Source organism: Staurois parvus, unplaced genomic scaffold (assembly GCF_062004578.1).
Source record: "Staurois parvus isolate SC_StPar_1 unplaced genomic scaffold, SC_StPar_1.0 ptg000463l, whole genome shotgun sequence".
Classification (NCBI taxonomy): domain Eukaryota; kingdom Metazoa; phylum Chordata; class Amphibia; order Anura; family Ranidae; genus Staurois; species Staurois parvus.
Window position 1 is genome coordinate 1505390 of NW_028318259.1, and position 15675 is coordinate 1521064.

At 44.5% G+C, this 15675-nt stretch overlaps 1 protein-coding gene across 1 annotated transcript in view; it reads left to right on the plus strand.

Annotated features, from left to right (window-relative positions):
* The first annotated feature begins 13036 nt into the window (after window positions 1–13036).
* Window positions 13037–15675, plus strand: part of GP1BA (glycoprotein Ib platelet subunit alpha) — a 56715-nt gene continuing 54076 nt past the window's right edge. The window contains exon 1 of the mRNA XM_089688969.1: window positions 13037–13255. The gene's annotated coding sequence lies outside the window, so the exon portion shown is untranslated. The remainder of the gene's footprint in view (window positions 13256–15675) is intronic.

Sequence of the window (15675 nt, forward strand, 5' to 3'; positions counted from 1 at the left end):
CTGTCTCACAGAAGACAGATTTGGATGCTAGACATTTACTTATTTATTATAGGTACTTATATAGCACCATCAATTTACGCAGCACTTTACATATATATTGAACATTCACATCAGTCCCTAACCCTCAAGGGGCGTACTATCTAAGGTCCCTAACTTACATTTATACATACACATGCTAGGGACAATTTAGACAGGAGCCAATGCACCTACCAGCATGTCTTTGGCGTGTGGGAGGCAGGGGCGGACTGACCATTTGGAAACTCGGGCACTGCCCGAGGGCCCAGGGTCAGTAGGGGGCCCCATGAGATGCCCCTGGTACCTTTTTCATAGGCTTTTTTGCGTTTGGGAAGGACACAGGGGCCCCATGATCCCCTATTGCCCGGGGGCCCCATGAGTTGTCAGTCTGCCCCTGGTGGGAGGAAACCTACACAGGCACAGGGAGAACATGCAAACTCCAGGCAGGTGGTGCCGTGATTGGGATTTGAAACAACAACCCTAGTACTGCCAGACAGAAGTGCTAACCATTTAGCCACTGTGCTGTCCGTAGACACTGGAACACGTTAGCAGTGGCAGTTGCCATATTTCTAGCCTGACAGTCCCCCTTTAAATTCATTAGAGGAGTCCCATGCTGGAAGAAATATGGTGGATGCAGGTAGTGTTCTCAGAAGCAGAGTTCAGCCAAAGATAGTGTAGTATGTTCCCAAAAAGTATTTACTGATAAAGTAAAAGCAGGGTAGTATGTATATCACAAGAACTGAATATCAGTGAAAACAGCAGTACTGACCCCAACAAAGATGGCCGCCGGGCCTCCTCGTGGCTCCGGCGTTGAAATGACGTCACGCTCTGCACAGCTCCTCCTTAGGCCTTTCGTGCTATAGGCACATCATCAGAGGGGAGGCTGTACAGAGGCGTGACCGACGTCAGAGGTTTATATAGGGGAAGACGGCGCATGCGCAGTTAGCCGCGGCCATCTTCCCGAAGTTTCAGACAGTGCGCATGCGCGTATATGACGGCGCCAGAATCCAAAGGGAAACCTGTGCTGAGAAAAATACAGAAACTGCTCTTGTTAACCATTGCTTTTGAAAATGCTGGCTGCTCGGCGCAATAATCCATCCAATACTTTCTGAGACACCGGCCCGGATTCAGGAGTACTTACTTTAGTTTGATGTCACTTATTATCTACTTCTGGGTCAGTGCCTCAGAAAGAGGTAACGATAGAGACAGCCAGGCAGCTAGCATTTTCAGAAAGAGGTTGGCAGTTACTTCTTTCAATCCTTTTACTGTCAGAGCCTTTTTTTGCACACATGGTAAAAGCCGAGTTTTAGGTCTGCAGATTACTGAAAACCCCCAAAATATTAGTTTTAGCATTAATGGTAGTTGCCGTTTTTGATGTCACCTGATATTATTGCAACTGTTTATCAGACCCATATTTTCAGTAACAAATACAAAATAATTTAGTGCACACAAATACAATATCATGACTTTTTTTTTTTGGTAATATATAAAAGATAAGATTGCGTTGAGTAAATAGATATGAAACATGTAAAGATCTTAAAATTGAGGGCACCCATGAAACTGCGACAAACTTTGGTACCCAAAACTGCCCCTATACGATGCTTTCAAAACCTTTGCAGCTCACCAGTTAGGAGTTAACCGAGAATAATGACCCTAGACCTAGAATAAGTGCTCTCACTCCAGCGTGCACAGAGATGCCTATTATCACCATGTGCATACATAAACGCATCCGACGCATGCGTTTGCGTTCATATGGGCATGTAGGTTGGAGCAGGGGGGTCTTTTAACATTTTTTTTTTTGTGTTTTTTATTTATTTATTTTATTAAACTTTCATTTTTAGACCTCTTTCACACGGGCGTTCCGTATATCCATTTTTTAACTGTCCGTTTACGGATGAAAAACGGACCTCCATGTACTTCTATGGACTTGCAGATGTAAACGGATGAACATCTTTTTACATCCGTTAATGTCCGCATCCGTTAACATCCGTTTTGGTTTTTTTTTGAACGGAAGAAAATCCTATTATTCTTCTGCAAAAAAAAGGAATGGACAAAAAATGGATGTCAACGGACCAAAAACGGATCAAAACGGACATCGACTGATGAAAAACGGATGTAAATGGATCAAAACGCATGAAAAAAACAACGCCCATGTGAAAGGACACTTAAAACGTTTTTGTAAATATAACTTTATTACTATTACAAGGGGAATGCAGGGGATGACAGCTCTGTAATTAGAGCTCATCATTGGATTCCCTCCACTCTCCCTGCTGACACCTTCCATGGTTGTCCTGGGTACCCAAACGGGACAGTTGAGTCTGGGATACCATGCAGATGGGACTGCTAATTCCCTTTATAGATCTTTAGTTATGACTAGAGGGGTCACTGGCAGGAGGAAGGAGGTCCTGATTCCTCTATATAGATCTTTATATCACTAGAGGGATCTCCGACAGGAGGAAGGAGGTCCTGATTTCTCTATATAGATCTTTATATTACTAGAGGGGTCACCAGCAGGAGGAAGGAGGTCCTGATTTCTCTATATAGATCTTTATATTACTAGAGGGGTCACCAGCGGGAGGAAGGAGGTCCTGATTTCTCTATATAGATCTTTATATTACTAGAGGGGTCACCGGACGGAGGAAGGAGGTCCTGATTTCTCTATATAGATCTTTATATTACTAGAGGGGTCACCAACAGGAGGAAGGAGGTCCTGATTTCTCTATATAGATCTTTAGTTATCACTAGAGGGGTCACCGGCAGGAGGGAGGAGGTTCTGATTCCTCTATATAGATCTTTATATTACTAGAGGGGTCACCAGCACGAGGAAGGAGGTCCTGATTCCTCTATGTAGATCTTTATGTAACTAGAGGGGTCACCAACAGGAGGAAGGAGGTCCTGATTCCTCTATATAGATCTTTATGTAACTAGAGGGGTCACCAACAGGAGGAAGGAGGTCCTGATTTCTCTATATAGATCTTTATATTACTAGAGGGGTCACCAGCAGGAGGAAGGAGGTCCTGATTTCTCTATATAGATCTTTAGTTATCACTAGAGCAGTGGTCTCCAAACTGCGGCCCATGGGCCAAATGAGGCCCTTTGCTTGCTTCTCTCCGGCCCTCGTCGTACTATTCCTTCCACTGATACCGACAAGGAGCCACCATTAATTCCACTGGCACCAACTATGGGGCATTTTCCTTCCATTGACACCAATGATGGGGCACTATTCCTCCCACTGATATGAACAATTAAGTACTATTCCTCCAACTAATACCAAAGATGGGGCACTCTTCAACTAATACCAAGGATGGCGCACTATTCCTTCCTCTGAAACCAATGATGGGGCACTATTCCTCCCCCTGATACCAATGATGGGGCACTATTCCTCCCACTGACACCAATGATGGGGCACTATTCCTCCCACTGATACCAATGATGGGGCACTATTCCTCCCACTGACACCAATGATGGGGCACTATTCCTCCCCCTGACACCAATGATAGGGCACTATTCCTCCCACAGACACCAATGATGGGGCACTATTCCTCCCACAGACACCAATGATGGGGCACTATTCCTTCCACTGACACCAATGATGGGGCACTATTCCTCCCCCTGACACCAATGATAGGGCACTATTCCTCCCACAGACACCAATGATGGGGCACTATTCCTTCCACTGACACCAATGATGGGGTACTATTCCTCGCCCTGAAACCAATGATGGAGCACTATTCCTCCCACTGTCACCAATGATGGGGCACTATTCCTCCCACTGTCACCAATGATGGGGCACTATTCCTTCCACTGACACCAATGATGGGGCACTATTCCTCCCACTGATACCAATGATGGGGCACTATTCCTCCCACTGATACCAATGATGGGGCACTATTCCTCCCACTGATACCAATGATGGGGCACTTTTCCTCCCACTAATACCAATGATGGTGCAATATTCCTCCCACTGACACCAATGATGAGGCACTATTCCTCCCACTGACACCAGTAATGGGGCAGTATTCCTTCCACTGACACCAATGATGTGGTACTATTCCTCCCCCTGACATCAATGATGGGGCATTATTCCTCCACTGACACCAATGATGGGACACTATTCCTCCCACTGTCACCAATGATGGGCCACTATTCCTCCCACTGACACCAATGATGGGACACTATTCCTCTCACTAATACCAATGATGGGGCACTATTCCTCCCACTGTCACCAATGATGGGCCACTATTCCTCCCACTGACACCAATGATGGGGCACTATTCCTCCCACTGATGCCAATGATGGGGCACTATTCCTCCCACTGATACCAATGATGGGGCACTATTCCTCCCACTGATACCAATGATGGGGCACTATTCCTCCCACTGATGCCAATGATGATGCACTATTCCTCCTTCCAATGACTACAAGCACTGTCATTTTTTTTTTTACTCTTGCTGATGCTGGGACATTTTTCAGTCCCACTGGGTACTCCGGCCCTCCTAAAGTCTGAAGGACAGAAAACCGGCCCCTTGTTTAGAAAGTTTGGAGACCCCTGCACTAGAGGGATTCCCAGCAGGAGGAAGGAGGTCCTGATTCCTCTATATAGGTCTAGTTATCAGTAGAGGGATCACCGGCAGGAGGAAGGAGGTCCTGATTCTTCTATATAGGTCTAGTTATCACTAGAGGGGTCACCGGCAGGAGGAAGGAGGTCCTGATTCCTCTATATAGATCTTTATATCACTAGAGGGGTCACCGGCAGGAGGAAGGAGGTCCTGATTCCTCTATATAGATCTTTAGCTATAACTAGAGGGATCACCGGCAGGAGGAAGGAGGTCCTGTTTCCTCTATATAGGTCTAGTTATCACTAAAGGGGTCACCAGCAGGAGGAAGGAGGTCCTGATTCCTCTATATAGGTCTAGTTATCACTAGAGGGGTCACCAGCAGGAGGAAGGAGGTCCCGATTCCTCTATATAGATCTTTATATCACTAGAGGGATCAACGGCAGGAGGAAGGAGGTCCCGATTCTTCTATAGAACGTTAGTTAGACCTCATTTAGAATACTGTGACCAGTTCTGGAGACCACTTATAAAAGATATTGCTAAGATAGAATGAGTCCATGGACGGGCAGCAAAAATAGTGAAAAGTCTGAGGGATAAGAGATCCTCAAGAAAAGAGTGGTAAGGAGGGGCACAGTTTTAATCTTTAAATTCATGAAGGGTATGAATAAGTTTCAGGAGGACAATATTTTCAATACACAGCTACAACCAGGAACACAGGGACATGACCAAAAAATAGCAGGAGGAACATTCAGGGGTGAGCTTATAAAGAATTATTTTACAGCAAAATTTTAAAAAGTTAAAAAAGCTAAAAAGGGGACAGATTCGATGGACCACTCATTTTTTTTTCTATGGTACAATGGAGACATCTGGTGACTAGATGCAGGAACTACAAACTTCATTCACACACCCGAGATTGGTAATGTGGACAGAGCGCATCATCATTTTTGTTAGCAAAGTAAATTACATTAACATTTTATACACACAATCCTGATGAAGCCATGAGGGTATGGGATGCATATTTCAAGAAAATTCTACTGCGAGTTTACTTTTGGTCATTATCCCCAATGGAAAATTATTATAGGAAGAAATCTATTAAAAAAAAGTTCAATGGTCTACAACAGTAGTGGTCAACTTCATTGATATGGAGGAGCTTAAATGCGGCCCCCGACATCACCAAAGGGCCACACATAAAATTCAGTGAATATTCATTATCAGAGACAGCAGACACACACCGGGATATAGTCAAAGACTATGGGCATAATACAGGAGATGGTCAGAGACTTGTAGTCATGGTACAGGAGATGGTCAGAGACTGTGGACGTAATGCAAGAGATGGTCAGAGACTGCAGACATGATATAAGGGAGGGTCAGAGACTGTGGATGTAATGCAAGAAATAGTCAGAGACTAAACTATTTCTAAACAAATAGTCTGAGACTGCAGTCATGATATAAGGGAGGGTCAGAGACTGTGGATGTTAAGCAAAAGATTGTCAAAGACTGCAGACATGATATAAGGCAGAGCTTGAAAAAGCCGCTCGCCCGCTCGCCAAATGCGAGGAGAAATTCTCTAGCGGCGAGCACAGATGATGGAGCAGCTGCGCTCCAAGCCTCATTGTGAAGCCGAGTTCTGGTTTCCAAGTTCCGGTTTCCAGCTTCTTTGGCACTGCCGCTGAGGGGACAGGTGCAGGAGAGGTCCGCTCTCCTCTACTGAGAGGAGACACCCTCTCCACCGCCGTGGGGGACTCGAGGAGTAAGTACTGTATACATGTCATATCACTATAATGGAGTACAGGGGAGGGGGGATATACATTACTGTATACAGTTTTATATTTTGGACTCAAAATTTTAGGTCTAGACTCAAAATTTTAAGCCCTGATATAAGGGATAATCAGAGACTGCAGACAGGCTACATGAGACTGTCAGGGGCTGTGGTCATGCATTAGAAGTTGTTGGAGATTGAGGACATGCTGCATCCTATAACAGGGCAATAGGGACATACAGATTAGTGCCTACAGGGGCTCTGACAGCTGCACAAGAAGTGCCAAAGAATCACATGCAGGTCCCGAGCCACAGGTTGGACACTAAAGGCCTACAAACTATAGGACAGAGAACTGAGGAAGATGGACTAGAGATGGTAGAATAAGTTGAGGAACAAAATGAGTAATACCCTGTAGAATACAGGATTGATATTGTTGAAAGCCTATAATCATTTCTGGAGACCAGAGATATGAGGTGAACCAAAAATGGAAAAACAATAAATCATCTGGAAGTAGAGAGCAAGGTTTAGGATAAAGGAAGAAGGAGGCCATCATCCAGTTCAAAAAGAAAATGTAAATTAGCTAATCAAAGGTACGTTATAAGAAAGTCAAGTGTGGAAAGAGGCATGGGATTTGGTTGTGGAAACATGGCACTCAATCAAATATTTCACATTTTCACATTACATGAAATAAATGATCAAATAAAGACCCACCCCAATGTGTTTCGTCTAGTGATCTCTGCTGTCCCATGAAGTCGTCATTAGATGAAATGCATCAGGGAGGAGTTTTTGTCATGGCATGCGAGTCTTGTGTCACATGATTGATACTTGATTGGACACTTTCCTCTCAGTGACAGTAGCATAGGTAGTAAGAGTCTGGGACTCTCTATGGGTACACAGCTGGAGACCAGGCAATGATATGTAGCACAAGAGGTAGTAGACTAGGGCAGTCTATAGGTGCACAGCTGGAGACCATACAATGATATGTAGCACAAGAGGTAGTAGACTAGGGCAGTCTATAGGTGCACAGCTGGAGACCATACAATGATATGTAGCACAAGAGGTAGTAGACTAGGGCAGTCTATAGGTGCACAGCTGGAGACCATACAATGATATGTAGCACAAGAGGTAGTAGACTAGGGTAGTCTATAGGTGCACAGCTAGAGATCATGGAGCAATATGTGGCACCAACATAAAAGCGCTACTCACCCAGTCCTGGCTCGCAGGTAGTCCATTAGTGCAACCTCCAAAGAGTAATCCACCATCCAGCCCAGAAGTTCTCCAGGGGCAGGTATCCCCCTGAAGCTCAGAAATCTATTTCCAACTGGGGAAAGACCATCTCCACAATGCTACAGAATGTTTAACAGCTGAACCCATGGTGCTGATTGTTGGGGCAAGGTCAGATGACTCTGGGCATTTAAAACCTTTGAGTTTGACATCACCTGGTCTTCCCAGACGATGATTGAGAACAATCCATGACACTGGCAGGTCTCAGCTTGGCAAAGGGGGCAGTGCATGCTATAAATTCTGCAGGGTGCCCAAACTTTTGCAGACGCCATTTTTTTGTTTTCTGTTATTTTGAAAGTGTAAATGATGGAAATAAAATCTAACTTTTGTTGACATATTATAAGAATGTCTAATCTGTAATTTGATGCCTTTTGGAGATTTTTCCATCTTTCCTTGGCTTCTTTATGCACATTAATACAAATTTTTAGCTGGGGTGCCCAAACTTTCGATCCCCACTGTATGTCTTTGAAATTTTACATTGAGGAACATTATTCTGAAATTATTCAACAATTTTTACACGCAGCATTTCACAGATTGATGAACCTCAACCCATCTTTATTTCTGAGACACTCTAACTCTCTAAGATGCTGTTTTCATACCCAATCATATTACTGACCTGTTGCCAACAGGGGCAGACTGACCATTTGGAAACTCGGGCACTGCTTGAGGGCCCCATGAGATGCCCCTGGTTACTTTTTCATAGGCTTTTTTGAGTTTGGCCAAGGACACAGGGGCCCCATGATCCCCTATTGCCTGGGGGCCCCATGAGTTGTCAGTCTGCCCCTGGTTGCCAATTAACCTAATTAGTTGCAAAATGTCCTTACGGCTCATCCTGGCTAGTATTTTATTTATTTATTTCAGGTACTTATAGAGCGCCGTCAATTTACGCAGCGCTTTACATATATATTGTACATTCACATCACTCCCTAACCCTCAAGGGGCGTACAATCTAAGGTCCCTAACCCTCAAGGGGTGTACAATCTAAGGTCCCTAACCCTCAAGGGGCGTACAATCTAAGGTCCCTAACCCTCAAGGGGCGTACAATCTAAGGTCCCTAACCCTCAAGGGGCGTACAATCTAAGGTCCCTAACCCTCAAGGGGCGTACAATCTAAGGTCCCTAACCCTCAAGGGGTGTACAATCTAAGGTCCCTAAGCCTCAAGGGGCGTACAATCTAAGGTCCCTAACTCTCAAGGGGCATACACTCTAAGGTCCCTAACCCTCAAGGGGCGTACAATCTAAGGTCCCTAACCCTCAAGGGGCGTACAATCTAAGGTCTCTAACCCTCAAGGGGTGTACAATCTGTTCTGTTAGTCGATCCTGCTCAGATGCTCACACACTGTAGTTAACAGGAGACATTTTATTAGGTGCTTCTAGCTGCCATTATACATGTGTCTGCCCTAGAACTACAACCAAAGAGAGGCAATAACACAGTTGTACCAGTATCTAAGTAGTGAGACCCCTAGAGGCCATACACAGCATATAACATATTGCTACAACCTTTCTCTTTTAAATAAAAGAACAATGAAATATAACAAACACAAAATGGTGAAGTAGAACATAGCTATAAATTAGATATAATCCTTGAGGTGAGCCGGCTTTCTGATTGTTCTGCCAGCTCGCGTAACATATGAGGTTTCTTCACAGAAATCTTGGTGTTCTTCTGATTCTGGCAGTCTATTTTCTGGGACTGTCTCTCTCTGCCTAGAGACCTCCCTATGCTCCTCAGCAGTCCCTGTTTCTTTGTTGCTGGTATTCATAGTCTCATCGCTTTGAGTGTCCATATACTGTTCCCAGGACCCTGTATCATCTCCTTCTTGTGTTTTTCTCAGATGTCTCCGATTTCTCCTCCATCTTCTTCCTTCCTCTGTTATAATTTCATAGGACCGTGGTCCCAATTTCTGTACAACCTTCGCTTTTTTCCAGTGTTTGTCATATTTCCCTATTGGCTGAATCCGTACATTGTCATTGCTCTGGAGAACAGGCAGATCTTTTGCAGATTTATTATAATAGAAAGCTTGCCTATCTTGATTCTTCGTTAGTTTGGCTTTAACATTGCCCACAAGCATTGGCTTTAGTAGTTGACCTGCAGTTGGTAGGAGAGTCCTTGTACGTCTACTCATAAGCCGCTGTGCTGGACTGGTGTCTAGGCCTTGTGTGGGTGTGTTTCTGTGGTCCAGTATAGACAGGTATATCTCTGTACCTGCCTGTTTTGCCTTTTGCATGAGTCTTTTGGCTGTTTTTACTGCTGACTCGGCTTTACCATTACTCTACGGATATCCAGGAGATGATGTCTGGTGCTCAAATTCCCACCTCTCCCTGAATTTTTTGAATTCTTCCGATGTAAATTGAGCGGCGTTGTCAGAGAACACAATATCCGGAATGCCATATCTGGCAAAATGGGCCTTGAGTTTTTTAATTACTGTTTTGGCCCTTGTGTCCTGTAAGTAGTCTATCTCCCAGAAGTTGGAAAAATAGTCCACAGTTACCAGATATTCCTTGTCGTTCCACGTGAACAGATCTGTTCCTACTTTTGACCATGGTCTGTTTGGAATTGTATGTGGTTGCAATGTCTCTTTCGGTTGCTTATCATTGCACGATGCACATATTTCACACTGTGCTATAAAGTTTTTTATGTGGTCATTCATTCCAGGCCAATAAACATATTCTCGTGCATGACGTAGACATCCTTCTACACCTAAGTGAGACGAGTGCAATCTTTCTATAATGTCTCTTCTAAGGGATGTTGGTATGACAGCTCTTTCTCCTTTAAAGATGATTCCATGCTGCACAGAGAGTTTTTCTACATCTGTCATCTCCCTGACACCAATGATAGGGCACTATTCCTCCCACAGACACCAATGATGGGGCACTATTCCTCCCACAGACACCAATGATGGGGCACTATTCCTTCCACTGACACCAATGATGGGGCACTATTCCTCCCCCTGACACCAATGATAGGGCACTATTCCTCCCACAGACACCAATGATGGGGCACTATTCCTTCCACTGACACCAATGATGGGGTACTATTCCTCGCCCTGAAACCAATGATGGAGCACTATTCCTCCCACTGTCACCAATGATGGGGCACTATTCCTCCCACTGTCACCAATGATGGGGCACTATTCCTTCCACTGACACCAATGATGGGGCACTATTCCTCCCACTGATACCAATGATGGGGCACTATTCCTCCCACTGATACCAATGATGGGGCACTATTCCTCCCACTGATACCAATGATGGGGCACTTTTCCTCCCACTAATACCAATGATGGTGCAATATTCCTCCCACTGACACCAATGATGAGGCACTATTCCTCCCACTGACACCAGTAATGGGGCAGTATTCCTTCCACTGACACCAATGATGTGGTACTATTCCTCCCCCTGACATCAATGATGGGGCATTATTCCTCCACTGACACCAATGATGGGACACTATTCCTCCCACTGTCACCAATGATGGGCCACTATTCCTCCCACTGACACCAATGATGGGACACTATTCCTCTCACTAATACCAATGATGGGGCACTATTCCTCCCACTGTCACCAATGATGGGCCACTATTCCTCCCACTGACACCAATGATGGGGCACTATTCCTCCCACTGATGCCAATGATGGGGCACTATTCCTCCCACTGATACCAATGATGGGGCACTATTCCTCCCACTGATACCAATGATGGGGCACTATTCCTCCCACTGATGCCAATGATGATGCACTATTCCTCCTTCCAATGACTACAAGCACTGTCATTTTTTTTTTTACTCTTGCTGATGCTGGGACATTTTTCAGTCCCACTGGGTACTCCGGCCCTCCTAAAGTCTGAAGGACAGAAAACCGGCCCCTTGTTTAGAAAGTTTGGAGACCCCTGCACTAGAGGGATTCCCAGCAGGAGGAAGGAGGTCCTGATTCCTCTATATAGGTCTAGTTATCAGTAGAGGGATCACCGGCAGGAGGAAGGAGGTCCTGATTCTTCTATATAGGTCTAGTTATCACTAGAGGGGTCACCGGCAGGAGGAAGGAGGTCCTGATTCCTCTATATAGATCTTTATATCACTAGAGGGGTCACCGGCAGGAGGAAGGAGGTCCTGATTCCTCTATATAGATCTTTAGCTATAACTAGAGGGATCACCGGCAGGAGGAAGGAGGTCCTGTTTCCTCTATATAGGTCTAGTTATCACTAAAGGGGTCACCAGCAGGAGGAAGGAGGTCCTGATTCCTCTATATAGGTCTAGTTATCACTAGAGGGGTCACCAGCAGGAGGAAGGAGGTCCCGATTCCTCTATATAGATCTTTATATCACTAGAGGGATCAACGGCAGGAGGAAGGAGGTCCCGATTCTTCTATAGAACGTTAGTTAGACCTCATTTAGAATACTGTGACCAGTTCTGGAGACCACTTATAAAAGATATTGCTAAGATAGAATGAGTCCATGGACGGGCAGCAAAAATAGTGAAAAGTCTGAGGGATAAGAGATCCTCAAGAAAAGAGTGGTAAGGAGGGGCACAGTTTTAATCTTTAAATTCATGAAGGGTATGAATAAGTTTCAGGAGGACAATATTTTCAATACACAGCTACAACCAGGAACACAGGGACATGACCAAAAAATAGCAGGAGGAACATTCAGGGGTGAGCTTATAAAGAATTATTTTACAGCAAAATTTTAAAAAGTTAAAAAAGCTAAAAAGGGGACAGATTCGATGGACCACTCATTTTTTTTTCTATGGTACAATGGAGACATCTGGTGACTAGATGCAGGAACTACAAACTTCATTCACACACCCGAGATTGGTAATGTGGACAGAGCGCATCATCATTTTTGTTAGCAAAGTAAATTACATTAACATTTTATACACACAATCCTGATGAAGCCATGAGGGTATGGGATGCATATTTCAAGAAAATTCTACTGCGAGTTTACTTTTGGTCATTATCCCCAATGGAAAATTATTATAGGAAGAAATCTATTAAAAAAAAGTTCAATGGTCTACAACAGTAGTGGTCAACTTCATTGATATGGAGGAGCTTAAATGCGGCCCCCGACATCACCAAAGGGCCACACATAAAATTCAGTGAATATTCATTATCAGAGACAGCAGACACACACCGGGATATAGTCAAAGACTATGGGCATAATACAGGAGATGGTCAGAGACTTGTAGTCATGGTACAGGAGATGGTCAGAGACTGTGGACGTAATGCAAGAGATGGTCAGAGACTGCAGACATGATATAAGGGAGGGTCAGAGACTGTGGATGTAATGCAAGAAATAGTCAGAGACTAAACTATTTCTAAACAAATAGTCTGAGACTGCAGTCATGATATAAGGGAGGGTCAGAGACTGTGGATGTTAAGCAAAAGATTGTCAAAGACTGCAGACATGATATAAGGCAGAGCTTGAAAAAGCCGCTCGCCCGCTCGCCAAATGCGAGGAGAAATTCTCTAGCGGCGAGCACAGATGATGGAGCAGCTGCGCTCCAAGCCTCATTGTGAAGCCGAGTTCTGGTTTCCAAGTTCCGGTTTCCAGCTTCTTTGGCACTGCCGCTGAGGGGACAGGTGCAGGAGAGGTCCGCTCTCCTCTACTGAGAGGAGACACCCTCTCCACCGCCGTGGGGGACTCGAGGAGTAAGTACTGTATACATGTCATATCACTATAATGGAGTACAGGGGAGGGGGGATATACATTACTGTATACAGTTTTATATTTTGGACTCAAAATTTTAGGTCTAGACTCAAAATTTTAAGCCCTGATATAAGGGATAATCAGAGACTGCAGACAGGCTACATGAGACTGTCAGGGGCTGTGGTCATGCATTAGAAGTTGTTGGAGATTGAGGACATGCTGCATCCTATAACAGGGCAATAGGGACATACAGATTAGTGCCTACAGGGGCTCTGACAGCTGCACAAGAAGTGCCAAAGAATCACATGCAGGTCCCGAGCCACAGGTTGGACACTAAAGGCCTACAAACTATAGGACAGAGAACTGAGGAAGATGGACTAGAGATGGTAGAATAAGTTGAGGAACAAAATGAGTAATACCCTGTAGAATACAGGATTGATATTGTTGAAAGCCTATAATCATTTCTGGAGACCAGAGATATGAGGTGAACCAAAAATGGAAAAACAATAAATCATCTGGAAGTAGAGAGCAAGGTTTAGGATAAAGGAAGAAGGAGGCCATCATCCAGTTCAAAAAGAAAATGTAAATTAGCTAATCAAAGGTACGTTATAAGAAAGTCAAGTGTGGAAAGAGGCATGGGATTTGGTTGTGGAAACATGGCACTCAATCAAATATTTCACATTTTCACATTACATGAAATAAATGATCAAATAAAGACCCACCCCAATGTGTTTCGTCTAGTGATCTCTGCTGTCCCATGAAGTCGTCATTAGATGAAATGCATCAGGGAGGAGTTTTTGTCATGGCATGCGAGTCTTGTGTCACATGATTGATACTTGATTGGACACTTTCCTCTCAGTGACAGTAGCATAGGTAGTAAGAGTCTGGGACTCTCTATGGGTACACAGCTGGAGACCAGGCAATGATATGTAGCACAAGAGGTAGTAGACTAGGGCAGTCTATAGGTGCACAGCTGGAGACCATACAATGATATGTAGCACAAGAGGTAGTAGACTAGGGCAGTCTATAGGTGCACAGCTGGAGACCATACAATGATATGTAGCACAAGAGGTAGTAGACTAGGGCAGTCTATAGGTGCACAGCTGGAGACCATACAATGATATGTAGCACAAGAGGTAGTAGACTAGGGTAGTCTATAGGTGCACAGCTAGAGATCATGGAGCAATATGTGGCACCAACATAAAAGCGCTACTCACCCAGTCCTGGCTCGCAGGTAGTCCATTAGTGCAACCTCCAAAGAGTAATCCACCATCCAGCCCAGAAGTTCTCCAGGGGCAGGTATCCCCCTGAAGCTCAGAAATCTATTTCCAACTGGGGAAAGACCATCTCCACAATGCTACAGAATGTTTAACAGCTGAACCCATGGTGCTGATTGTTGGGGCAAGGTCAGATGACTCTGGGCATTTAAAACCTTTGAGTTTGACATCACCTGGTCTTCCCAGACGATGATTGAGAACAATCCATGACACTGGCAGGTCTCAGCTTGGCAAAGGGGGCAGTGCATGCTATAAATTCTGCAGGGTGCCCAAACTTTTGCAGACGCCATTTTTTTGTTTTCTGTTATTTTGAAAGTGTAAATGATGGAAATAAAATCTAACTTTTGTTGACATATTATAAGAATGTCTAATCTGTAATTTGATGCCTTTTGGAGATTTTTCCATCTTTCCTTGGCTTCTTTATGCACATTAATACAAATTTTTAGCTGGGGTGCCCAAACTTTCGATCCCCACTGTATGTCTTTGAAATTTTACATTGAGGAACATTATTCTGAAATTATTCAACAATTTTTACACGCAGCATTTCACAGATTGATGAACCTCAACCCATCTTTATTTCTGAGACACTCTAACTCTCTAAGATGCTGTTTTCATACCCAATCATATTACTGACCTGTTGCCAACAGGGGCAGACTGACCATTTGGAAACTCGGGCACTGCTTGAGGGCCCCATGAGATGCCCCTGGTTACTTTTTCATAGGCTTTTTTGAGTTTGGCCAAGGACACAGGGGCCCCATGATCCCCTATTGCCTGGGGGCCCCATGAGTTGTCAGTCTGCCCCTGGTTGCCAATTAACCTAATTAGTTGCAAAATGTCCTTACGGCTCATCCTGGCTAGTATTTTATTTATTTATTTCAGGTACTTATAGAGCGCCGTCAATTTACGCAGCGCTTTACATATATATTGTACATTCACATCACTCCCTAACCCTCAAGGGGCGTACAATCTAAGGTCCCTAACCCTCAAGGGGTGTACAATCTAAGGTCCCTAACCCTCAAGGGGCGTACAATCTAAGGTCCCTAACCCTCAAGGGGCGTACAATCTAAGGTCCCTAACCCTCAAGGGGCGTACAATCTAAGGTCCCTAACCCTCAAGGGGCGTACAATCTAAGGTCCCTAACCCTC